At 39.2% G+C, this 27,113-nt stretch overlaps 1 long non-coding RNA gene across 2 annotated transcripts in view; it reads right to left on the reverse strand.

Moving 5' to 3' along the window:
* Positions 1 to 27,021, reverse strand: part of LOC111736767 — a 41,046-nt gene extending 14,025 nt beyond the window's left edge. Inside the window, exons 1-2 of one of the 2 annotated variants that reach the window (XR_002779251.1) lie at positions 26,711 to 27,021; positions 24,411 to 26,408 (exon numbers count right to left, since the gene is read on the reverse strand). This is a non-coding gene — a long non-coding RNA (uncharacterized LOC111736767). The other variant, XR_002779250.1, reaches the window with a different exon arrangement.
* Between the last annotated feature and the right edge of the window lie 92 nt (positions 27,022 to 27,113).

A 27,113-nucleotide genomic window follows, 5' to 3' on the forward strand; every position in this document is an offset into this window, starting at 1 on the left:
AAGATAGAGGGAATGATTTCCTGAGGCTTTCATGCTTTTTTAAAAGATAAGGATCAATTTTTAGCCTATCAATTATTAAAATGTTAAAAATGACAGTAAGCTATTAATTTCTCCAACTCGCACTACTAACTGTGATTGCAGTGGCAGTTAAATCTTGCCAGTGGTGGGGCCTGCTTTTCCTAGCTGTGAATAACTTCTTTCACTAAGAAAATTGGTCAGGAAACAACTCTCCATTTGGGAAAGAGGTTTTATATGAGATGTAAATGTATATCCAAAATGTTCCCGTTCTTAATTTCCTTCTCTTGCTGCTAATTTTCTCCTAAACTAAATAATTAATCTCTCTACACTGCTCAGATAAACTCCATCTAAATCAGCTCAGTTTGAACAAGGAGAGAAGGAGAAGACTGATCCTCCCACATACGTCTCACTGCTTTTCTTCGGAAGAAGCAAAAGTAAAGTCTCAAGGTTAAGGTCTTATGTTTTGTTGCTAAACTCTCTGAGTTGGACTCTTGACTCTCCTAAATGACTATGCAACTTTGGACAAATTACTTTCACCTCAATTTCCTTATTTGTATCCATTTCCTTTTTGTGTAAAATCATAACAATAGTAGTTCCTAACTTTTGTGGTGGTTGTGAAGATTAAACATAACACACCGTGAATGGTACCTGAAACAAAGTGAGCTCTAAGTAAAAGTTCACAATTACTATTGGCTCTTCCATCTCTAAATGATCAGATTCGAGCAGACCACACAACGATAGAAGGCAAACGACACTGAAGTGAGATAGAAAAAGTCACAGATAGAAGAGTTCTGAACTCTCAGTGGAGTAGAAGCAAATGAAAGTCAATGTAGTCATCCTCTTATTAAAAACCTAAACATGATGTTATACTGGTGATGATTTATAGGCTAATGATTTGTAAGAAGTGGCGAGAAAATGGCTTTTTTGAACACGTGATAATAAGCAGAATTTTTTTGCAAAATAAGAACTTAGAAAAAAATAATTTTAAAGACTGAAGAATTAAAAAAAGAAAAATGCTTTGAAAAGAAAAGGTTAATGAATAAGCAACAAACGAACTTTCTGTTCAACGGATCTCCATAATAATGCTAGTGTTTGGGGACAGAAATAACCTCATATTATAGACTTTCTCGGATTGATTGAGGGAGTTGCACTATAAATTATCATGTACTCTGGGGACTGAGTTAGACCCACAGTGTAACTCAATCTTTGCCTTCACCCGTCTCAGAAGGTCCAGCCGAAACCCTTTCCCATCCCCTCAAAAGAGAAATTTGGCCTTGTGATTAAGAGAAAAGAGGCTATAGGGTAGAGAAAACCCTAGTGAGAGGACTGAAGCAACCACATACTAGCTACGTGGTAGTAGGTTACATAAGCTTGCTTAACCTCAATGTTCTCCTCTGAAAAATGGGGCTACTCATAGTACCTATCTCAGAGGGCTGTGTGAGTGAGCATTCAACATGAAAATGCACATTAGGGATAAAGGTCTCCCACCACAAGGGACAGCAGGCAGAGCCTAATCCGATTGTTCACTTTACAAATAAGAAAACTGAAATCTAGAGAAGTTAAAATCTAGCCCAAGGTCACACAATAAATTTGTTTCAAAGCCTGGATTAAATTTAAATCCTGATTCCTAATTCAGTATTTTTGCACTATACATGCTTCCTCCTCCATGGAGCTTTGCAAATATTCTCCCACATTGATTTTGCCCTTTTCTGAACATCAACTGCATTTTCAACCAGTACCATCAGTATAGCTCTCGGATGCTCTCAAATGATAAGTGTGTTCCCTCAACTACGTTATAAGTTCCTTGAAGTGACAGAAGAGGTTTCAAATGTCTTCTATTATCCAAAGGTGTTTACTCAAATGCTGGGCACTCAATATTGTTAACTGATTAATAGAGTGGTTTCTATGGGAAGAGGTTTTACTCTGAATAAAATGTTACTGTGAGGAAGAAGCTGACCAGCTGTTCAGGTCTGCAGAAGATTAGATAAGAGGAAATGGGTTTCAAACATGCCCAAGGAGACACATAAAAAATTAACTGCAAGGGAATTTTAACACAGGAATAATGGAACAAAGAAGGCCGAGGACTCTCTCCTCATGGAAATGTTTTTAAAAATAGAGTCTATTTTTAGACAGAAATAAGTTGACACAGGCCACTGGTTCCTAACCTATAGTCTGTAAACCTCAAATGTTGCAGTTAACTGCAAAGGATCTGCAAATTGATTTGCACATCAAATGTTGTAGAATGAATAAATAATGTTTTGCAACTATATGGAACATTCTTTTTCACCAAAACGCATGTGTAGTCCATTTTGATTTAATAAAATAAAAGTCTTTTTAATAGCATTGTGGATTTGGTTGTAATTTTTGTTTATTATGTGTGTTTTTATAAATTAATCAATAAGAAAGTAGCTAAGATTTATTGAGCATTTACGGTGTGGCAAGCATAGAGCCAACTATGTTAGAGCAATTATTTTGTTTACCTCTTAGTAGCACCCAGAAGACATGCACAATTGTTATCCCCATTTACACATAAGAAACTGAGATTTGTAGAGTTTAAGTAACTCACGCTTTAGTTTTACTGGTAATAAATCATGGACCTGGAATACGACTCCAAAATTTGTGATATTACCCATGGTTAGGCCACTTTCTAATTGATGGGTATTAAACATTTTACCTAATTTCATCCATGTATATGTATGTAGGAGGTAAGTGTTTATCCACGAAATGCGATATTTAAAAAAGATTCTCCTATCTGTAAGGCTTAGAAATCACACAAACTGGAGGTAAAAAGTGACTCCAGAATAATTAGCTCTGTGACTTTGGGCAAGCCAGGTGCTCAAAACTAAGGGAACCAACTGGTTGACTTCTAGAGATAGCTCCAAGTCAGAAATTCTAGCATTCAATAATTCATATCAGCATTTCCCAAAATAGATTCTGCAGAATTCTGGTCCCAATGGCTGCTCCACAGAAAAAGATATCCATAGCCAAGCTAGTTTGAGAAACACCATAGATTTAAAAAACCACCTTATACAAAAGAGAATATCCCCTTTTGGACATTTATAATTACACTTTCACATATTAAAGTCTCTGAGAAGTCCTGCAGAGCACTGGATTACACAAAATTAACTACGGTCTCTTTTTGAAGGACTTCTCAAAAAGAAAACTCTTTTTATTTTGTGTGACCCAGAGTATCCTAAAAATATTTGGACATCAATGACCCCTTCTGTACATAACTATTTCATAAAACTAGTTCCATAGAACATTTATAGGTTATAACCCAACTCTGGCAGTTAAAACATCCTGTATTAATGTGGTAGGCTATGAAAAGTGACCTTTATAGAGTTTTCCAAAAATTGTCATTCTATAGTGGTACTGGCTTTCAGAAAACTCTTCAGTCTAAAGGTATATTTACCTAAGGACTATACATACTGTTAAATTTTTTTGTTTGTTTCTCTTTAAATATAGAAGAAAATTCGTATAATAATGACACTCTGAAGGTTATGTTTTTCTATGCTTCAAAAGGTATCCTAGATTAATGGTTGTAAACTTTACCATCATCAGAATCACCTAGAGGGCTTGTTAAAACAAGAAGGCTCTGCACAACCTGGAGTTTCTCATGCAGTAGATCTGGAATGAGGTCTGAGAGTTTACATGACTGACAAGCTCTCAGGTGGTACTAATGCTGCTGGTCTGGGGAGTATACCACCCACCTAGAACTCTTGGATTAGACTTAGATCATGAAGTAGAAGATGGAAGATGTTTGGTCTCTGCTTCCATCATCAAGGGCTGTTATCTTTTCTCTCACTTTCTGTAGGTTTGACTCTAGGATATTTAGCCAAATATCTATGGAGTTTTCTTTGTGCTTTAAATTTTTACCTATGAAAGTTTCAAAAGCTTCAGGAATCAAAGATGAAGATAGAATATCTTTGATCAAGCTTTAATAGAAGAAAATATTATGAACAGATGCAGTATTAATCTATTTAAGAGCTAAATCTCTTATTTATTATTTAATAATAGGGATTAAATTTCAGTAGCATGAATTTATTCTTGTCTCTTTGGAGGAGTGATTAAGTAATATTCTGTAGACAAAATATTACATCACTGACACTTGGGCTGGGAGTTCATGCACTGGAACCCGTAGACTTTTAATTCTAGAACTCAAATTTTTACAATAAAATTTCTATGATACTAGAGAAGCTATACAGTCAAGGGTCCCTTTAAAATAATGGTGATTATACATGTAGCTGCAGAATCACAAAATTGGCACTGCCTGGTGTAATAGATGTGTTCCTGTGAAATAGCTAGTCAAATTACTGTCATTTGGATCCTATTTACATATTTACATATTCTAATTTTAGATATGTCCAAATGAAACTGTTTCCTAACTCTTTAGTTTGAAATTTCTGCTTATTTCGTCCTCCCTCCCCAGCCCTACTGACTTGTCAAGGAAGAAAGAACAGAAACTAATCTTTACTGAGCATCTTCTAGGGGCTACATAATTTTATCTACATCAAATCTGAGATGAAGAATTGATTCCAAGAAAAGCTGAGGCCCAGTAAGGTTCTAGTCACATGGATACAGGCCAGCTATGACCAGCCCAAAGTCTACCTCCCTTTCACCCACGTCACCAACTACTTTGCTTCAAGTCCTTAGTGATCTTTAGACAGAAGAGGGGAGCTCCCTCTTTAAAGGACAACTGTAGGAAAGCATTATTTGGTGTTGGGATGAATTACCCATATCTATAAGCTTTAAAATGCTCATTTTCACATATGTATCATTTTAGGTGAAAATATTTAAAGTTGAAATTAAATGAGAGAGGCAGGGTGGGTGGATGCCAATTGATGGATAAAATTAAATCAAAACATTTTACTCAGAAGGATGCAAAATGTGACACCTTTACAGTCTTATTTAATAAGCCCAGCAAAAAACCTAAGGATGTAAAAAATAAATAGTACAATTTACAGGTTCTCAGTGGGCACATTTATATTAACCTGAGGCTTAAGAAGGCACATACAGTATTCGTTTATCTGTTCTAACCATAGTGAAAATGCCACCTCCAACTCACCAGCACTGCCTTGGTTATATAAAGCAGTTTGCATCAGGGTTCTTGGTTAAAGAGAAGACATCCCGTGGACCCAGGCTCTGAAACTTTGTGCAAATAAAGTCCTCCCAAGTAAGCGGAGCTCTGCCCATAGGGCATTCTTTAGGATTTAGTATATATGTAAGCTGAGTTTCCTTCATTATTCTTATGACAGGAAGGATTTTATGAAAGTGTGTTTTTTTAAAAGAGGACCACAGAAGTTGACAATGACCTAAACTACCCATTAATGTCAGTCAGTCAGTTAAGAGAATGTTACTAAGGAATCTAGGGAACTACACAGGGCTGCTCCTCAGCTCTGGAACCAGGCAAGAAACTGCCAGTTTTAATAGTTCCTGGGTATGAGAGATGTGGAAATTGGGCTGTTTATTACACCTCTGGGAAACTTAGAAATAAACCAGGTTTGTGACTAGAGCTCTACTACTCTGGGATCTGTTGGTTTTCACTGGTTGATGTTCCAGATTACTTTGGTAACCTTATGACTAAAGAAACCCAGCTTCTTCTGAGTAGACTTAAACATCACCATTCTGCACTAATTGGTACCAATTCCTTGCTCAGACTGTTGTAATTTCTAAATGAGAAATACAGACCAACATTTCCATTCACGAGAGTCAAATGAAGCTCCCACTTTCCTTCCTTGTGTAACATTTACTGACTACTCACTCCTATGAGAGACACTAGTGATACAGAGATGATAAAACGTGGTCTGTTTCCTCAGCGGGATCAATCTAATCCACTAAGTAAATATAAATGCACACTACATAGTAATGGGACAGAGGTTACAACAGAAGACAGAACATCATGGGAGACCAGAAGACAGCAGCCTATTGCATCATGCTTCACAGAGGTGACATTTCATTTGGGTATTAACTGGTAACTATAAATTTGCCTGATGGAAAAGAGACTGACTGATAGAAAGAACCCTTTAGGCAGAGAGATCATATGCAAAGACGTAGCAGTGGGACATGGAGTGCCAGGGAATAGTGAGAAGTTCTGTGTGATTGCAGCAAAGAGTTTGAGGGAATGATGGAGGAAACAGCAGAAAGTTTAGACCTTCTCAGCTAGGGTGAAAGTTTGAGGGTGGGCTTAGGAAGTTGAAGGCAGGTGCCCAACACTGCTGAGGCATAGATTCACTGGGATGGGGGATGGTAAGTGGGATAAAATTACAAGGGGATGACTAGTCCTACCAAGTATCCTTATCCAAATACATCTGGACAAGTTTTTGCTGAAAGAAGGTCCAAACCTGTTGTTGAACAGTACCAGTTTAAGCATTATCTCTGGAGAAAGAGTCACTGCTACTGTTCCTTTTATAGATCAGAAAGCCCTCTCCATTTCCTTCAAAAGGATACTACTCCTCCCTACATACACTGGCCATTTTTCACCCTAAATCTAACCACTCCAATGCATCTTCCACACTGCTGCCAGAGTCGTCTTCCTGAAACACAGCTTTAAAACCTGGCTTCTCGATGGCTACGGAGTCTGAAGCTTAAATTCTTTAGCAGCCTTAGCTTTTCCTCATACAACATACCTTTCTATACTTCTATGCTTTTGCTCATGTAGGAATGGCATGTCTTTCTCCATTATTCTCAATCTGTCGAAATTCTACTTGTCCTTCAAAATCCAGCATAATGGCTACCTCCACAATGAAGTCTCCCTTAATTCTTCTCGTCATGATTATTTCTTCCTATTTGACCCATATTGTCTTGGTGATTCCAGCTAAGCACCTATTTAGTTTGTTTTAGGTGATCTTCAGAAAGTTTTTTTGGGAGTAAGCATCTTGACTAGGGAGAAAGAAAGAAGGGAGGGAAGAAGGTTGGCTTCTAGGTAAGTGTAGCAACTGACTCCTAGACAAGAATCAGGTATTCAGAGGCAGCTGAGCAGTAAATAAGTGAGACATGATTAGAGGCCAAAGTGGAAAACTGTATTTTCCAAAGGTGGCTGCAATAATAGTCCCAACCTCTTCTACAATGTGGCTTCCCATTGAGAGATGGAGCCTATTCCTTCCCCTTGAATCTGGGATGATCTTACAATTCACTTAAAACCAATAGAACACTGCAGAGGTAATGCTGCATGACTTCTGAGGTTAGGTCAGAAAAGGTGACACAGCTTCCTTTGGTTTTCTTAGGACATTTGCTCAGCTTCCATGTAAGATGTCCAATCACCCTGAGACTGTGGTGCTGGAGACACCACATGTAGGTGCTTTCGTAGACAGTCCCAGCTGAGCTCACACTTCCTGCCATCCCCACAAAGGTGCCAGGCATGAGAATAACATCATCTTAGCTCTTTTGACCAGTCCACCTGCCAGCTGAGTATCACTGAGTGACCTCAACCATCTCAGGAAGAACAGAAGAATTTCCCAACTGAGTCCTGCCCAAAGTCCTCATTCACAAAATCCATAAGATATAATATAATGGGTACTAAGTTACGAAGTTTTGGAGGAGTTTGGTACATAGCAGTAGATACCAGAAAAGCCAGGAAATGAATCCCCGATCCTACCTTTTATTCCTAAAGCTAATCAGTCTTCTGAAAGACTTGCTATCACTGACCACTTCACAATGAAGACTTCTGGGATCTCCTGAAAACATTAGGGTGGTTGGTGAGAACCAGGGAGGACCTTGGATCGTAACTATGAACATAAGGCCAGAAACCACTGAGGACTCAGAGGTTACAAGCAAAGGGCAGCGTTACCAATCTGACCAGTAGAAGGTGTCCTGCCATAGGCCTACGGAAGCTCACTGCACTCTGTAGAAGCACACACTGGTGATTGGAGATTCTTTGTACCTGGCAGATGGTAGAGACTAGAGGATCAATAAATATCTGCTGTGTGAACTGAATGAATCTAGAGGACTGGTGTCAATATTGATGGTGCTGTTTACTGAGAGGCAATGGACAACTGGTCACCATAACGAATCTGTAATTGGGTATGTGATGAAGATCTGGACTCTCCTTCTGAGGCATTTTAATTAGAGTGCTTGCAGGTTGGAGAGTTGCAGCCAGCCTGCTAGACTCTCTGTGGAGGGACTTTCTGAGGATTCTAGCTGGGAGTCTTGCCCTCCTAAGGTGACCCAGGCCTCTGTGCTTACCATAAGCATTATTACTTAAAGGTTAGATTTGTTGCTCACACAGTATTTACATTTCTCTTCCCTTCATTCTGTGGAACTCATTAACTAAGTGTTAGCACACACAGATGCCCCCTAATAGTTTTCAACTATTATTCCAAAAATTAAATGAAAAGTTCCCCCTTCCTGAACTCACAACAACTTCTTTTTTCTAAAGACGCTATTGAAGATCTCTTATCCAGATTTAACCCTGTTACTGCCCAAAAGAGAAGTCGACAGAAGAGCGATGTACAGGCTCTTATCATTTTCCTGAAAAGAAAATTGTGAGATTTCCGATGTCTAAAGAAGCTTTCTTCTACTGGGAAAAGAGGTTAGAATCATGTTCTATATTTTCAGAAGAATCTTTAATATTTTTATTCAAGGAACATTTTTTGAAGCCATAATTATGCCTGAGACTGTGCTTTAAGCTAGAATTTTATGAATAAGATTTTGCTGTGATTTTCAAGTGGCTAGATATTTTATTAGCCAAATATCTTATTTTCATTAAATTGACAACAAATTACATACTGTTCAGGATTATAACTACATATTTCCCTCACATAAATATTAAGATTCTCAGACTCCTGGAGAAATCTCAACTTTGTCTCTGTTTTTAGAATAAAATCAGAGATTTGTTAACTGTACTGCAACTAAAATGTTAAACAAAAGAGGCTTTCACTCATAGATTCAGGCTAGGAAAGTGTTAAATCAAAACAAATGGAGAAATTGGCTTTAGGAGCAGACAGAATCAATTGTTTTCAGGTCAATTTTGGTTGGAGGATTCTAATGAAGACTGATCACTCAACAAGGGCTGAGATTAGCACACCGTCAGTCATCATTAATCACTACTGTACCCCAAATGGCCTGTCTTGAGTCAAGACCTTTGCTTTCACATGCATTTCTCAATATTCTTGATAATGGCATACATGTTAATTAGTCTATTAATGGGTCAATGCATGTTAATTAACACATACACTATTATTTAAATATTTAGGAGGGACTGCTAAGTCACTTTTTAAATGTGATATTGTTCTCAATTATGCAGTTATTTGAAGCTAAATTTAAAAAACCAAGCAATGCATTCTTTCAGGGGTTTATCTGCCTCTTTGTATCCTAAGTTCCTTGAGGGCAGGATCTGGGGATGATTCATCTTTGAATGCTTCTTGATGCCTGGCATCAGTGCCTTGCACACTGGTGTGAAGCCAATAGTTTTGGAATGAATGAAAGAAGGCTCTTTGAATAGGTCCACTTGAACCATAGACCGATTCTCTTGATGACCATGTGATTTAAAAGGAACATATGTGGAGCACTGTATAGTTTGCAAGCATTTTCATACATTTATTGACACCCAAAGCCAAGAGTGAATAAACTTATTTTACTGTTGAGGAAAATGATCTTTAGAAAAATTATGGGATTCATTCCAAATTTTTTGATTTCCTAGTTTATGGAATTAGAAAACAACTCCATGTCACACACACGAATACAGTCATCTGCAAGAATTCTTTCAATAGGCCCACGTTTTTAACATCACTTAATCTACCCACCTCACTATTGTCAAAGCTATATTTACAGGGGGAAAACATTGGACTACATATCCAAAAGATCACTTTCTTCAACTGCAGCCAGATATGCCCATACCCCATTCCCACAGAACACAGAGTGGCTGATAGAATCTGATGTGAGTGAATCTGCCAACCCAATTTCCAGCGTACGCACATAAAATTCGCTGTTTGGCTTTGCAAACACTTAAGCATCAGATGCAATGTAGGGAGACTGAGAAATCAATTTTAGCTTTTAAAACCTAAAGATCTAGTCCAGAAGAAAGTCAAAATGAAGTATTCTTGATAGGAAATGTTTATACTTTCCTTGCAATATTAGAAATGTGTCAGTAGGGTAAAATTCTCCATGTTACTTATTTTGACCTGTTTTTAAGACTGATGTAAATACATTTTCATCAAGGTGATTTAAAGGCAGTCAGCACCCAGGACAGAAAAATGTGCTCACCATCCTCCCACTCCCTGCAGTTGTGCAAGTGGGATGTGAGTGGTAAGTCGAGCAGAAGGCACGAGCAGGCTGGAGAGTGTTGCCTCCCCTTCTGTGAATCAAAGCCAAAAAAGGTTCCTCACTGCTGCTGGTCCTTTGATCTCTTGCTCCCTATTTTTAGAACTCTTCTGTCCAACACTCTCTGCCCCATTGCCATGACCTTTCATGACACACCTCCTGGTGGTTATTTTGGGATCATATTCTTTCTCCAAAGTATTACTCCAACTAGAATTAATGTATGAGGTAGACCAGCACAAGTCCTTGCTTGAAAAAGTACCCACGGCACATGTTCTCAAATGAGGGTGAGAGAGCTAGCGTACAAAAGACAGATACATCATCCATATTTTTAGTCATCAAAGCATTCTAGAAGGACTGCTTAATGTAGTAGATACCACAACCTCACGACAGCATTATCTAGGTGCAAAATCTAGGCATGTGGATTTAGAAAATGTGTCTAGCACAGCTAAAAGGAAAAAGGGTGGAAGTGTGTGTGTGTGTGTGTGTGTGTGTGTGTGTGTGTGTGTGTGTGTTGTTTAAGGGGCAGAGAAAGAGGAGATAAACATAAAGAATATGTAGGATTTATCACTTCAGGTTTCTTTTCAGACTTTACTCTCCCTAAATCTATAACCCATATGTAAGAGTCAGTACCCACAATGAAGAGAGATCAAGCATGCTTTGACTGTTAAGTATCCCATAGAAGAGTATTTCCACAGAGAATTTTTAAAAGAAGAACAAATTTTCTTCACCATAAATAAAAACAACACATAGATCCAGAGGGAAAATCCCTACTCAGTGAAGACAAAGACTATCTTTTGTGTTCATCACCATATCTTGACTGTCAAGTACAGTGTTAGATAAATAGCTACATTAATGAGATAATTTGATATAACAATAATAGCTAGGCTTTATTGAGTACTTAGTGTATGCGTATGTAACAAGCAATGTTCTACAAGTTCTGCATCAATTAAGTCATTGAATGCTTGCAATGAACCTATGATATGTATGCTTATATTGTCCCCATTTGAGAGACAAAGATAATGAAGTGCAGAGAAGCAAGATATCTTGTCTGAGGTCAAACATCTCTTAAAAAAGAGATCCAGAATTTAACATCAGGCACTTTGGATCTAGAGCTTATACTTGTAAAGAAATGATGAGGAGACTCGAAAGTATTAAACTGTTTCCCACTAACTTAACTATGTTCCAGAACAAAATCCAGTGGTTTTAGGAATATAAATATATGTAGCACCCCACAAGGTAAATATCTGACATACAATCAAATGTCTGACATATAATCAAAAATTACCAAGCATACAAATAAGCAAGAAACTATGATCTACACTGAGGAGATAAATCAGTCAATAGAAACACACTCAGAAATGACACATATGATAGAATTAGCAGAAAAGAACATTCAAAGTTATTATAAATATATTCCATATATTCAACAAAGGCATATTAAGATTAACCATGTTAAGTAGCAACATGGGAAATATTTTAAGAGACCCAAATCAAGCTTTAGAGTTGAAACTACAATATCTGAGATGAAAAATACAATACATGTGACTAATGGCAGATTATATACTTATGATAAAAAAAGATTAATAAAACTTGAAGATATAGTATTAGAAATTATCTGTAATAAAACATATAGAGGAAAAAAAAGACAAAGTAAAATGAACAGAGTTCTAGCGAGTTGGTAAAAACTTCAAGTGACCTCATACGCATGTAATTGGAGTCTCCAAAGTACAGAGAAGGAGTGTGGTGAGACCAAAAAATATTTAAAGAAATAATGGCTGAAATTTTTTCCCCAAATTTGATACAAATTGTAAACCCACAAATCCAAGAATCCCAAGCACAAGAAAAAGGAAGAAAACTACACAAAAACATATCAGAATCAAATCGTTTAAAACTGGTGATAAAGAGAAAATTCTTAAAAGCTGCCACAGAAAAGATATGTTACATGGGGAAGAACAAAGAATGTCAACAGATTTCTCATTAAAAACAACACAAGCCAGAGCAACATCTTGAAAGTAATGAAAGAAAAAACTGCCAACATAGAAGTCCAATATCTGGTAAAAATAACTTTCAAATATGAAAGTGAAGTAGACAAATGAGTATATGAAACAACTGGTAAAAACTGAATAAGGTTTATAGTCTAGTTAACAGTATTGTACTCATGCCAATTTCCTGGTTTTGATATTGTACTACAGTTAAAAGATGCCACCGTTGGAGGAAGCTGGGTGAAAGGTTCACGGAATTGACTCTATGTACTATTTTTGGCAATTTCTCATGAGTCTATATTATTTCAAAATAAAAAAGTTTAAAAAATGAGAATAAAACAAATATTTTTTTCAGATATACAAAACCTGAAAGAACTCATCACCAGCACACCTGCAGAAGAAATATTATAAGTGATTCAGGCAGAAGCAAAAATAATACCAGATATAATTCTAAATTTAAACAAAGGAATGAAGAACACCAGGAATGGTAAATATGTGAGTAAATATTTTGTTTCTTATTTTCTATGTCTTTGAAAATATTAGCAATGTATCATGGAGTTTATAGAATATGCAGAAGTAAAATATATGTCAAAAAATGCACAAAAACAGAAACAGGGGAAATGGAAGCATATTGTTGTAAGCTTCTTATAATACTACATGTGAAATAGTATAAAATAACTTAAAAGTAGACTGTGGTAAATTTTAAATGTATACTCTAAACTCTAAAGTAATCGCTGACATGAAACCACAAAGAGTTATAGCTCATAAGCCAATAAAGGGAGTAAAATAGAATTATGTAAAAAAATCAATTTAAAAAGGGAAGGAAAAGTGCAAAATAAAAATAAAGAATAGATGGACAAACAGAAAACAAATAGCATGATAGATTAATCTTAACTATATCAACAAACACATTAAATATGAATGATCTAAACACCTTAATTAAAAGGCAGAATATAGCACATTGTATAAAAAAGCAAAACAAGAAACCTACTTTAAAAAAATTATTTTTTTAGTTACAGTTGACATTCAACATTATATTAATTTTATGTATAAAATACAGTGGTTAGACATTAATATAACTTATGAAGTGAACCCCCTCAACAAGTCTAGTACCCCCCGATGCCGTACATAGTTATTACAATATTATTGACTATATTTCCTATGCTGCACTTTACATCCCATGGCTATTTTGTAACCGCCAATTTGTACTTCTTAATCCTTTGATCTTTTTCACCCAGCCACCAAGCCTTCTCTCATCTGGTAACCATCAGTTTGTTCTTTGTATTTATGAGTTTGTTTCTGTATTGTTTGTTTTGTTTTTTAGATTCCACATATAAGTGAAATAATAAGGTATTTGTCTTGCTCTGTCTGACTTAATTCACTTAGCACAATACCCTTGAGGTCTATCTATGTTTTCTCAAATGGTAAGATTTTATTCTTTTTTATGGCCAAGTAATATTCCATTGTATATATGTACCACTTCTTTATCCAATTGTCTACTGATGGATCTTTAGGTTGCTTCCATACCTTGGCTATTATAAATAATGCTGCAATGAACATAGGGATGCAAATATGTTTTTGAATTAGTGTTTTGGACTTTGGATATTTGAGAGTCAAATTGCTGGGAGTATGATAGTTCTATTTTTAAGTTTTTAAGGAACTTCCATAATGTTTTCCATAGTGGCTGCACCAATTTGCAATCCCACCAACAGTGCACGAGGATTCCCTTTTCTCCACAGTCTTGCCAACACTTGTTTGTTAATTTTTGATGATAGTCATTCTGACAGGTGTGAGGTAGTATCTCACTACAGTTTTAATTTGCATTTCTCTGATAATTAGTGATGTTGAGCATGTTTTCATATGTCTATTAGTCATCTGTATGTATTCTTTGGAGAAATGTCTATTCAGCTTCTGGGCACATTTTTTAATCAGATTGTTTGTCTTTTTGGTGTTAAGTCATAAGAGTTCCTTACATATTTGAGATATTAACTCTTTATCAGATGTATTCTCCCATTCAGTAGGTTGTCTTTTCATTTTGTTGATGGAAAAACTCAATTTTAAATATGAAGACAAAGATAGATTAAAAGTAAAAAAATGAAAAAATATAGCATGTTAACACTAATCAAAAGAAAGCTGGAGTTAGGAATATATTTCAAAGCAAAAAATATTACTAGGGATAATGAGGATGCATTAGAGTTCATGAGAGAAACAGAACAAATTGGATATATATACAAAGAGATTTATTATAAGGAATGGGCTCATGTAAGTATGGAGGCTGATAAGTTCCAAGATCTGCAGCTGGCAAGACCCAGGAGAGTTAATGGTGTAGTTCCAGTCCAAAAGTTGGCAGGCTCAAGACCCAGGAAGAACAGATGTTTCTAGTTCATGTCCAAAGGCAGGAAAACTCCAGTGTCCCAGCTTCAAGGCACTCGAGCAGGAAGAATTCTCTCTTACTTAGCCTTTTTGTTCTATTTGGGCCTTCAACTGATAGACTGAGGCCCACTCATATTGGGTAGGATAATCTATTTTACTCAGTGAACCAGTTCAAGTGTTAATCTCATCTAAAAACATTCTCACAGACACAACCATAATATTTGATCAAGTGTCTGGGCACCGTAACTCTCAGTAAGTTGGTAAGTAAAATTAATTATCACAGAGAGTTATTTTATAACTATAAAGGGGTCAATTTATCAAGAAGATGTAGCAATGCTAAATGTTAATGTACCTAATAACAGTAGTTTAAAGTACATCAAGCAAAAACTGACAGAACTAAAAGAAATAGACCAATCCATAACTATAGTTGGAGATTTCAATACTCCTCCCTCAATTTCAAATAGGCAGACAAAAAAAAAAAAAAAAACCAGACAAAAATCCAGTGAGGATACAGAACATTTGAACAACACTGTCATACAATTTAGCCTAATTGACATTTATAGAACACTCCATCTACAACAGTATAGTCATTCTTTTCAAGACAGTCCATATTCTGGTCCATAAAACAGATCTCGATTAATTTTTAAAAATTCAAATCAGACATAGTTTACTTTCTGACCACAATGCAATTCAACTAGAAATAAATAACAGAATGAGGCCTAGAAAATATCCAAATATTTGGATCCTGTATAACATACTTCTAAATAACCCAGTAGTCAAAAATAAATCAAAAAGGAAATTAAGAAGTCTTTTGAACAGAGTGAAAATGAAAGCATAACATCGAAATTTGAGGGATGCAGTTGAAGCAGGATTAGAAGGAAATCTGTAGCACTAAATGCTTGTAATAGAAAGAACAAAGATCTTAAATCAGTGACTTCAGCTTCCACGTTAAGAAACTAGACAAATAAAACTAAACCAAAGTAAACAGAGGGAAGGAAATAAAGCCAGATGGCACACCACAGACAATGGTGGAATGAAATTAAATGATACCCTATAATGCCACGAAATGTAATGAAATCCTGGAGTACGGTCCTCTCACTCAGCATGCCCTCCCTTCTTGTCCACTGCCTTTGTGGCTCACTACTTAGGAAAAGAGCTTCAATCTGAGCTCACCTTTAAAACTATATAATAGAAATGTTGAGATTCTCTGTGTTCCATTTAAGGCCAAGAATATATTTCATATATCCACTAGCTATCTTTGAAACACCAGAAGGTATAAGTTTACCCAAAAGGCTATAAACATCAGGAAGCCTGGATTGCTTACCAAAAGGAAGTAGAAAGGCATTCAAAACAAAAATATCTAACCCCTTATTAATGAGAGTTTGTCAGAGGACCCTTAAGGCTTATTGCTGATACTATGTCCTGAGTATAGTCAATTAAATCCAAGCAAAGAAAAATATAGCTTGCTCTTCCAAGCTTTATAGAGGTATCATTGACAGTTCCAAGAGCAATACCATCCAGAGCAAGGAGAAGACCTCACCCCTAGTATGAGGCCATGTTCAGTCAGGGATCCTGAAGCAGTTCATGCACACTGTGCCTTTATGAAGGGACTTATTACACAGTACACACACACACACACACACACACACACACACACACACTGCTTACACATGTTCTCACCCCTCTCGAATGTGCTGTCCTTAAGGTCATCTTAGTCTTCTTTGTATCCCCCAACCCCAGCATGGTGCAATCATCTAATAAATGTGCTTTAAAAAGCAAGTGTGAACCCCCTAGATATTTAAAGGGTTATAGACAACACCCAATGTGATAGCCTAGAGACTTAACAGAAAACAAAACACGGTTTCAGATCCAAGTTGAAACCAAAAAACAAAAGTTGTTGGGTTCTAATTGAACTCTTTTTTCTGAGTTCAACTAGACTTTTAAAACATTTTAAAGATGGATTTTTTTCTAGCCTTCAAAGAGAGTTTGGGTGGGACTGAGATTTATCTAAACCAGTCTGCCCATCCTTTTCCCACGGTGTTCTGGAAGAAAGCAGAAAGCGATGACTCACAACTTGGCACACTTCTTAGTTCCTATGCACTGACACCAAATTATACTCCAAAAGAGAGACTTTTACAAAGGATCAAAACTCAAATGTTCTGGCCCTGGATGTGGTTCCCATTATATGCTCTCCAACATGGTGCTTAATTAATTGCGTCTGGTTCCAGATGGTTAATGGCTATTGAATGGAGAGGTGACTTCAAGTGGAAATTGTCTCAAGTTTTACTTCATGTCACTTCAGAAGTCTTCCCTGATTTTGCTCCCACCACAACCCTCATCTCCTCCCTCCTTCCCTGGCCCCAGCTTTCAGGGTAGCAAGCCCTTGAAAATAGTGTTTGCGGGATGTCCCCAGCTATGAAAGTAGGTCCTTTCTGATTACTTTTCTGACTGAGACTCAAGGACTTCTCTATTCAAAATAGAAGAGCAATGACCTTGAAAGTGCAGAAAGCCCAAAGCAAAGGAAGGTGAATGGAGTCCAGATTAGTCTTACGGGAAAAGATAATGAATCCCTGGGAATGTCATAATTCACTATGTTCTTCTCATTCCACTCCTCCTTCCTTTCTCCAACATATGAGCATGCAAGTGCGCGCGCGCGCGCGCCTACACACACATACACACACACACACATACACACACACAACCTCAGTGTACTTGTCCAAAACCCCCTTTCTATAGTCATCTATCTTTTCTCCCTCAACAGTCTTCCAAATGACACCGTAGTACTCTAGGATAGCCTTAGGCAGTCATGATACTTCCCGTCTGCCTTTCAAACACAAAATCCCCAAATCATACTTCCTTCATTACTTCTAATTAAACTCCACATCCTCTGGAAACTGTCATCTGTCCCTAGAAAACAGAAATCATATATATCTAAATCATTCTACATAGTGCCTACAAGAAAGCAAATGTAAATGCAGGCTTAATATCACCATGCCTGTTCTGATTATAATGATGATGAGGATGATGATGACATGATGGTAATGATCTTACTCACTTTAATTTGTACCTCCTTTTAGAAGCTAGACTCACCGGTAGCTCAAAGACTTCAACGTCAATGGATCTGAAAGTGTTAAGAAAAGGTTAAAAGGCTGGCTCTATAAAGGCAAGGTATTAACAATGAAAGAAAATAGAAAAAAAAAATAAACACTCATAAAGGGAGTGGAAACTCAGGGAGTCAGGATGCTATAGCAGAAATGTAGAAAGGGCACCAGCTTTGGATTCAGTCCTGGGTTAGAATCCTTATCTGGTCACATTCTGTTTGATATCAGTGACGTTACTTAACTTTCTGAACCCCTATTTCCTAAGCTTAGAAAGATGTTAAAATGTTCATTTTAGAGGATTCTCTTGAACATTAAACGAGGTAACCTTTAAAGCATTTGGCTTGTGGCTGGTGCCCTGTAAATATTAGTTTCCTTCCCTCCCCCCTCAGAAAGAAAGAGCTATAGTGATAAAAATCTTCAACTGCACCCAAAGGGTTGGTCCTGTCTGTAATCAACGCATTTTAAAAGGTTCGTCCTAAGGTTCTCACTTTTAGCTGTTTTCTCATGTCTCTTGAAGATGCACATGTTCTCTGCAACTTCCAGCTTTTAAGGGACATGTACGTTAGAACATGTGCCTGACCCTTCCCATTCATCAAGACATACAAATCAAACAAGACCACACATCTTTAAAGGGTGGGGGCTCAAAGTTAGATGTCCCTTGTCCATATTCCCAAAGCAATTTAACTGCACTGTACCTAGAGCATCAATCACTGTATTGTGCTATCTGTTTAAGCAACTGTATCTTGTCTAGGCTGTGAGAGCCATGATGACAAAATCTAGATATTATTTCCCTTTGCATCACCACCTAGTATGTAGTCTGTCATGTGTCACATTTATAGAATTAAACTGAACCATCTATCTTCTGTATCCACAATGCTTTACTATGTGTTCTACACTTTAAAATTCCCCTAGCAGCATTTCTGAGAGCCTCCAAAATTTCAAGCACTAACCACATATTGTCTTTGTCCTTTAAGATTGACTGTTTAGATGACTAAACAGTACAAACTTCCAGTTATAAAATAAATAAGTACTGGGGATGTATTGCACAGCATGTGATTATAGTTAATAATACTGTATTGAATCTTTGAAAGTTGCTAAGAGAGTAGATCTTTAAAGTTCTCATCGCAAGAAAAAAAATTGTAACTATCTGTGATGATCGATGTTTACTAGATTCGGTGATCACTTCACAATATATACATATATTGAATCATTATGTTGTACAACTGAAATTAACATTATGTTATATGTCAATTATATCTCAATTTTTAAAAAGTTAAAAACAACTATAAAAAACAGAATTGACTTTAAAAACAGCTGGTTTTTGTTTGTTTGTTTTCTCTTGAAAGTTAAAACCTAATCAAAGGAGAGGGGTAAAAGATTTCAAAGAAGTGCCTGAGACTAATCTCAAATTGCTCTATGCTTTTTATCACCATAACTTTGGGCATCCCGCTCCACACCCCACATCCAAGGCTGGGGACACCTTTCGTAAGGCACATGCAGAGTGCTCTTGGTGAATGCTTGCAGGGTTCTATGCTTAGTAACTCTGTTGTGAAAGTGACCACAGGTCATGGGAGGTGACAGCTCCATCCACCTCAAGTAATAAAATCAATGGCAGTGACTAAGTTAGAGTAGAAGTATCTCTCAATCTCTGAGTTCCTTCTCTGTTCTGACACATCTCTTTTTTCTTCAGAGGAAATAGGAACAAGCTCAGGCAAGGGTCCCTGAGGAAGGAACCCTCTTTTATCGTTTAACTCATTCATTACCAGACTCTCATAAAGAAACTGCGGTCCACAATTACTGATAAGCTCAAGAAACATTAAGAAATATATTTAAGTGACATCCAGAGTCAGTTGTTAAAAGGAAATCAAGAATTTGAGGGAAAGTTCCTAAAGTTTTAAGGCAGATTTCATGGAGGGTGAATACCATATTCTCCTTCAAAAGAATGGTCTTTGGAGACAGACATTCGGCTCTACCTTAATAGCTCTGTCTTTGCACCTGTTACTTGAGCTAAGCCTCAGTTTTCTCACTATTTAAATACAAATAAAATACCCTACAAAACTGTTTATAAACATTAGATGAGATCACTAACTCATCTATATATACTAATCGCCTAGTCTTTGGTAGGCAAAGCCCAGGCCTCATAGATATAACCATCCCTATGGCTCCGCAGTACTGAGGCCAAGTACCAGCAGTATTAATCTTCAGGCACAGCATTTTGTACCCGGCTAATCACCTGGCTGAGTACATGTCCCATGAACTGGGGCAACCCCACTATCTTATAGATGTGGAAACCAAGACAAATCCTCTCATGGCTTACCACTGCCTGTAGGCAAAGTTGCGATTCTTTGACAAGCAAAGTCATTTGAGTGCTTTCTTTCTTAGAGGGTCACTAGGGACCCCGTGTAAGCCAGAATGCTGGTCTGGATGGATCTTTTAAATCACATCACCTATATGCCATTTATCAAGTGATTTTTAACTAGAGTTCATTTAGTCTAAAGCATCCCGAATATTCTCTAGAGAATAAGGCTAGCTCATTCTATGCTAATCATAGAAAAGTAAAGGTAATGGTGGTTCTTAGCAGTAGATAATAGTAATTTATTAAGCACTTATCATGTGCCAAGCATTCTGCTAAACATCAAAAATGTTTTATGTCTTATTTCACGTAATCGACTCAACTGATAGAATCTTCCTTTATACTTAATCCTTGGACCTGCAAAAAGCTGGCACAAATAAATAACTTTAATCTCTCTGTATGATCTACTTGAGTGTGTATGTACTACACCCCAATCAAATCTTTTCTAAATTCTGAATGTCGTATGTGGAGTTTTAAGTGGGCAATGAAGAGACAGATATATTTGGAAATAAAACACAAAAGGTGGATGTGAATTCTTAATCCCTTGAGTCTTGTGCCAATCTATTTGATACTGACTTATAATTAATAAATTTCATATTGCTCAACCATGTCTAGAAGATGGATTGCAGGGTGGAGTGGGAGAGGTGCCTTCCGGTCCATTCCAATGAAATGTTCCTGTGTTATCACAAAACAAGAAGTTCTGTAAGGTAAGGGGGTTAGAAGTGCCTGGCTTCCTGTGGACAAATGCCAGGCGGAAGAAATAAACAGATATAGTTCCCACTGAATATGAATGCCCTAAAAAAAAGTGTTTCCTATCATGCTGCCAAGGCAATGCCAGCTGTTTACAACATAAATTCAGGAGGAAAAGAAAAAGGGAGACTGAATAGTGTTTGGGGAGTGAGTAAAGTAGAAAATGAGAAAAGACACTGATTCCAATTTTGTTGATAAAGTATAAACTCCTACAACTGAGTCAAGTGGCAACTGAGTTAAGTTCTAAAACAAATGAAAGTATAGCCAATTAAATTAAATCTGACAAATGGAGCCCAGGTGCTATTCCTTGATATTTAAGGAGTGGCTGGGAATGACAATGCTGGAGCAAGACAGGTTCTTAGACACATTTAGTGCAGAGATCACAACTGGCAGTCCCCAGACATTGTCTTCTTTGGTTTTCCTACAGTTAAACTAAATGGCATTTTACTATCATTTTAATTAATTGCCGACCATTTAAAAATTAAAAGACCTCACATAAAACCCTATATTTCTGGTATCTCTTTTAAAAAATGAGCCCATGGGCAATCACTAGACTCATATTTTCACCTACCAACCACTCATCACCCACATAGTTTGTTCCTATTATCCTAAGTCCAGGTGTCAGCCAGTATGAGTCCTTGAAATGGCATTTTGTTACCTGGCTGATCCCCGTGAGCCTTTCAGTGCATGTCCCATGAGCTGGGGCAAACCCATTATCTTATAGATGAGGAAATCAAGGCAAAACCTCATATGGCACTGACTGTAGGCAGAGGCTCAATGCCATAATAATCAAGGCCATTTGAAGAAGGTCTCAGCTGATGTCTCTTGCCAGTTCCTCAAATGAATCCTATGGTCCAGCCACACTAGGTAGACTCTCATTATGCATGGTCAAGGTTCCGTTCCCTCTGTCTCAAATGCCCTTCACCTGTCAGATTCTTGCCCATGCTTTCATACTTAGATTAGTTCCGTCCTCACTCCCCAGGCAGAGCTGTCCATATAGCATGTTGCACCCACTTTAGCAACAGACCATATAGTCCTCAAAGGGAAAGAAGTCAATGTTAAACTCCCTTTTTATGTCACCAGTGCCTACCACAGTGCAATGACAATAGTGAACTATGAATAAATCTGAGGTTCAGAGTGGGAAAACTATCTGTCCTCAGATACATAAGTAATTGTACTCATAACATATTGTTGAAAAAAATAGGTTAAAAGCATATCCAGCCCAAGAAGAACATGCAGACTGATGAACCACCATGTAAATGACATCGAAAACCTTATTTCAGTGACAAATGCAGTTCCCATCAGGCCAAGCCTTACTCCAGAAGTAGGGACTGCCTGATCAATGTGGCTTGTGAAGTGTCAGAAGGACCTCGAAGGTCCCAGATATCTGCCCCAACAGCCTGCCAAGGTACCAAAAAATCCACTATGTAAATTTATTTCCTTTAAGGTTTTTTTTTCCCGTTAAAACGCAACACCTCTTGTCCTCTTCTCTGAAAGCCAGTATAGTAGGCAATTCTCAAAAGGTTAGCACAGCTTAAGTTAACTCAACTATTTTTCTATCTGATGCATTTATCCTGGAATATCTGAGTAAGTTGTGATAGAGTTAAATGAAAGTAAAGTTCGAGCAGAGGGGACACGCCTGAACTCTGAAGTAAGACATGCAGAGCATGCAATGCCTGCTGAAACCAAGGAGCCTGGGTCCAGTTCTGCTATCTGCTAGCTGAGTGCTAGTCACTTTGGCTAGTCACTTACCTGCTGTATCTCCATTTCTTCATTTAGATAGAAAATGGTGTTGACAGGAGGATCTTCCTTAATGGGGCACTGGAGAATTAAATGAGTCAGTATATAGTAGGCACTCGAAACAGTGCCTGACATAGAGTGAGTCTTATATAAGTGTTTGCCTCTGTCGTTATTAGAGGATGGCATGAGATTTAACGCTGAAAAAGACTGCTCTATGTTTTCTACCTGCTGTCTCCTTTCCTAATTTACTGATAAAGGATACAAGGTCTGGAGAGGATGAGCAGCTTAAGAAAAGCTACAGGCTAGTAGATGACAGAGCTAGGGCTTCCCATCCAGGGGTTCCTTCCCTCTCCACCGCTCCCCCCTCCCCCAATGGAACTTACTTATGAGGAAGAGAGGAAGAAGTTGTGGGAGACCAAGAGAAACCAAGAGTGACCTCTAGCATGTCTCCCTTCTATGAATAATGGGACCAGGTCCTTTGGGACTTCTCCCCAGAATCAATTCCACATCCCTTTTCTCCGGGTGGGCTCGATGTCTCAGCAAACGCTGCCCTTCGACATACGCACCCACACTCCCGTGCCTGGGCGTACTCTCTAAATCTAGTACAGCGCAGCAATCGCTGCCTCGCTGGGAGGACGAGTCAACAGAGGAGTGGACAGGAAAAGTGACACAATCGGGCCGCGGCACGCTCCGCGCCAGCCTCCCACGCAGCGCGGGGCGGCCATCCGAGAGGTGCGAGATGGGATTTGGCGGTGGCGGTCTCCCAGGGCCGGCGTGCGCGCTCACCACACTGCCTGGGGCACGGCGGCGGGAAGCCTGGGCGCCGGTACCTTTAGCAGTGTGGCGGCCCTGCGGTGGCTGGGCCCGCTCCTAGGGCCTCCCCCGCCGCCCCCCGGAGCTCGATGACGGAGCCTTGAAAGACTTTCACCAAATATGGACTGGGGCTGGAAACGTCTTGCGCTGCGCGCCGCCGGAAACCTCGAATCCTGGCAACCGCGGCGACTGGGGACGCTCAAGCCCCGCAGCCGGCAGGGGGCGGCGAGCAGCAGGCGGCCCGGAGCATCCCGATGCTCCGGCCCATGCCCCCTCTCCGCGCGTCTGGCACCCAGTTCCCGCCGCCTTCCCGGCTTCCTCTAGCTCTCCCTGCACTCACTCCACCCGGTCTGAGTGAGGAGATGGAAGGGTGTGGAGAGCAAACGGATGGCGCTGGGCGCCACTTTAAAAGTAGCCTTTCGCTGTCACCATAAATTGTTCTGTTCAGTAAGATGGTATAAAAAGTGGCATTGTGAGAAGAGGTGTGCAGGCGAGTACCTATGAGCACACGTGTGCGCGCGCATACACAACTATCACAGGCACTCCTGTCCTGTCGTCCAAATCAGTGGTTCACAGGGTGTGATTCCCCTCACTAGCAGCAGCACCATCACCTAGGGACTTGTTAGAAAGGTAACTAATAAATTCTGGGATGGGGCCCAGAAGTCGGTCTTTTAACCAGTCCTCCAGGTAATTCTGAGATAACGCTTAAGTTTGAAAACCAGTAGTCCAGGGCTAGGATACCGGAGTCACCAGGTTTAAGGCGATTATTATTCTCAGTTGCCGCTAGACAGTGAACCCTTCTTTTGGTGACCTAAAATTCCCTGGCAGCAGCGGGTGAGAGACGTCCCCATTGCTCAGCCCAAAGCCAGGAGCTGCAGAAGACAAGCAGCCCCTTCTCCCGCTCTGCAGTCCGAGGAAACAAGTCGGCCCGTTATTCCCTCTTGGGGCACCAGTATGGGGGAAAAAAAAGGAGGAAATAGAGCAAAAGAGCCATGCAGAATTAGCACTCAAAACAACACTTACCCATAAACATTTGCACATTTCCCCTCCAATCTGTCAACAGTGAACTGATCTGCAGCTCTCAACAGAGGAGGTGAGAAGGCGACGGGATGTCTGGGGTTTCTGGACGGTCCTTGCACAGGACATGAGGAACTGCTGTTTGTTCCTCTCGCCTGATGTTGTGGTTTACTAGCAGGCGCACCAGGACATAGTATATGGAAAGGCTGTGCACATAGGTTACTCCAGTCTCTCCCACTCCCCCACCTCCTGGCCCAGTTTGCTCCAGCTTCCCAAACCCCCTCCCACAACACACCCCCTGCTTAAATAGGCAGTTGATGGTAAGGTTCTCCAAGTTTCTCCTCTGGTGCAAACTCATCCTCCAAGATTCCCTAGTTAAAGTTCAGAAACAAACCCACACACCCTTATTAGAAAACTTTAATTTTTAAAGGAATCTCTGGAATGGCGTGTGCGCGAATGCTATTCAATGAACTGAATCTGTTTGCCTGTCCCCCTCTCTTCCCCACACACACACTTCAATAAAGGAACATGGTATATACACAGGCCAGTTGGGTCATTCACTGTAATTTTATTTTAAATCATGATAGACAGATTGCGTGAAAAACAAGGAATTCAAAAGAATTTCCTGCTCTGGGAACAGAAGTTAAGTCTATATTTAACAACATTTGAAGTTGTCAAGAATGCTTTGTGGTTGGATAACAGGCAGAAAAATGTTAAAAACGCAGGCTACTGCTATACCCAAATATGGAAATATTGTTACGTCTGGTGTCTGATTCACCATCTGGAAATACTTACAACCATGAAGTCAAATAGAAAAGACATCACAACAGAAGCCAGGAACGTTCCTCTCCATCCATTCTCTCTCTACCACCTCCTCCACCCTGTACTGCCCCTACTCACCCCGACAGTTCCCAGTCACTTCGTGAAGAAGGAAACAATAATGAAACTCTAATACAGGAAAAACCATTTTTCTAAACAATAATTGATGAATTGGCCTGGGTACAATGTAGGGTCCAGACCTTCCACACTTTATTTGCATAACACCTGACAGTCTGTTGTCTTGAAAAGTATGTCCCCCATCCCAACACCCTCCAACAAAAGCCTTTGAGATCCCACTCCCTCTAGCAAAAAAGCCTCTTAGACTTATGAAAGGGGATTTTGGAATGAATTAATGAAACTTAACTCTTTCCTGTCAGTTCTCTTCATTGGAGAATGTTTTCACTGTAATACCTTCTCATTGTGCTTATCAGTCATTCACAGAAAAGTCTGCACTGAAGAAGGCCTTCTTAAGCAAGACTGCTAACTTATGAAGACTGAACAGCCCTAAACATGAAAAAGGACAACATAGCAAAAGAGCCATGCAGTTCTCCTAAAGCACATATAAAAGGGAGACTAGCATAATTACTTGTGTATGTTCTTATTAACACAAGACGATATTTTAGAAACTTTGAGGGAAAGTTTATCAATCACACTAACAATTCTGATGCTGTTAAAGTAAATTGCTTCGGGGGGGGGGGGTGGTCTTCTACTAAGTGTGTTGCAGGTAGAATAGGATCTTAAAACCCGCTAACTTTTTATTACCAAACACTACATCTTAAGTCTCTTAGTCCTATGTACTTGGAGAGAAAAGCATTGCAATTCACTTGAAATGACATGTTTCTAAGGAATCTCAAGGAAAGGAGCCTACAATCCGCAACACTTTCAGCTTTAAGAAGTCTACTTTTTCCAGAGATCCATTGAACACAATGGTGCTGGAATCTAGTTTGTCCTTGCAGTATATGTATACAGGTGATGATCTCAGTACAAATCACTCTACGGTGGTCCCTTCTGCTTCTGGCTGGCTGCTTACTGTGCATCGTCTCCTGCCCGTGGAGGGAGGCTGGAAGCTCTTACCCCGTCTCCCAGATCCGTGAGGAAGTGTAAGTCAGCCTCCCGGAGAACTCCCTCTGTCCGTTTCCTTTCGGACTTCCAACACAGGCAGTGGGCTGGAACTAAAGTGGGAACCTCCAAAAACAAACAAGTGCGACATACCAAAAAAAAGGGTGGGGGGCGGGGAATGGAAGGGGGAAGACCTACGCCTGGAAATCTGCCAGATATGAAGGGAGCTAATTTTCCACCTTCTCATTCATAAATGTCACTGCAGGTATTAATTTGCACTTAACTTGGCTAATAAACACCATGCCAAAGCTTTGGGACTTGATCCGAGCATACCTCTATGTAAGTCCACAAGTAGATTCCTGGCTCAGAGACACACTTCCACTTCCCCTTCCCCATTCGCCTCTCTCAATAGATAACTTGACTCTCACCTTGGTTGTAAACAAGCAAACAGTTCGCTGCCTTTCCGAGGGTGAGGGCTTCCAAAGCTGTCCGGTCAACTCCGCATCACCAAACAAAACGACTTTTGTTCCTCCCTCTCAGGTCCTCCCACCCTCCCAATCCAGGCAAAGTTCTGAACTCTCCCCCCCAGTCCCCCCCCCCGTCCCTTTCCACCACCATCACGCCAAAAAGAGCCCTCCCCAATACAAGTCGTTATTTAAAGCGAAAAAAACGGAAGATTGTTTTCTTGGGTCCAGGACCAAAAAAAAAAAAAAAAAAAGAAAGAAAAAAAGTACAACGGAGCCAGGGGAGGCGCTTGGCAGTAGCCCGCGCCAACCAGCATTCCTGAGATGTTTGAGAATTCTGGAACGCGCAGACAGAGCCTACGTCACT

The sequence above is a fragment of the Pteropus vampyrus genome, unplaced genomic scaffold (assembly GCF_000151845.1).
Source record: "Pteropus vampyrus isolate Shadow unplaced genomic scaffold, Pvam_2.0 Scaffold22, whole genome shotgun sequence".
NCBI lineage: Eukaryota > Metazoa > Chordata > Mammalia > Chiroptera > Pteropodidae > Pteropus > Pteropus vampyrus.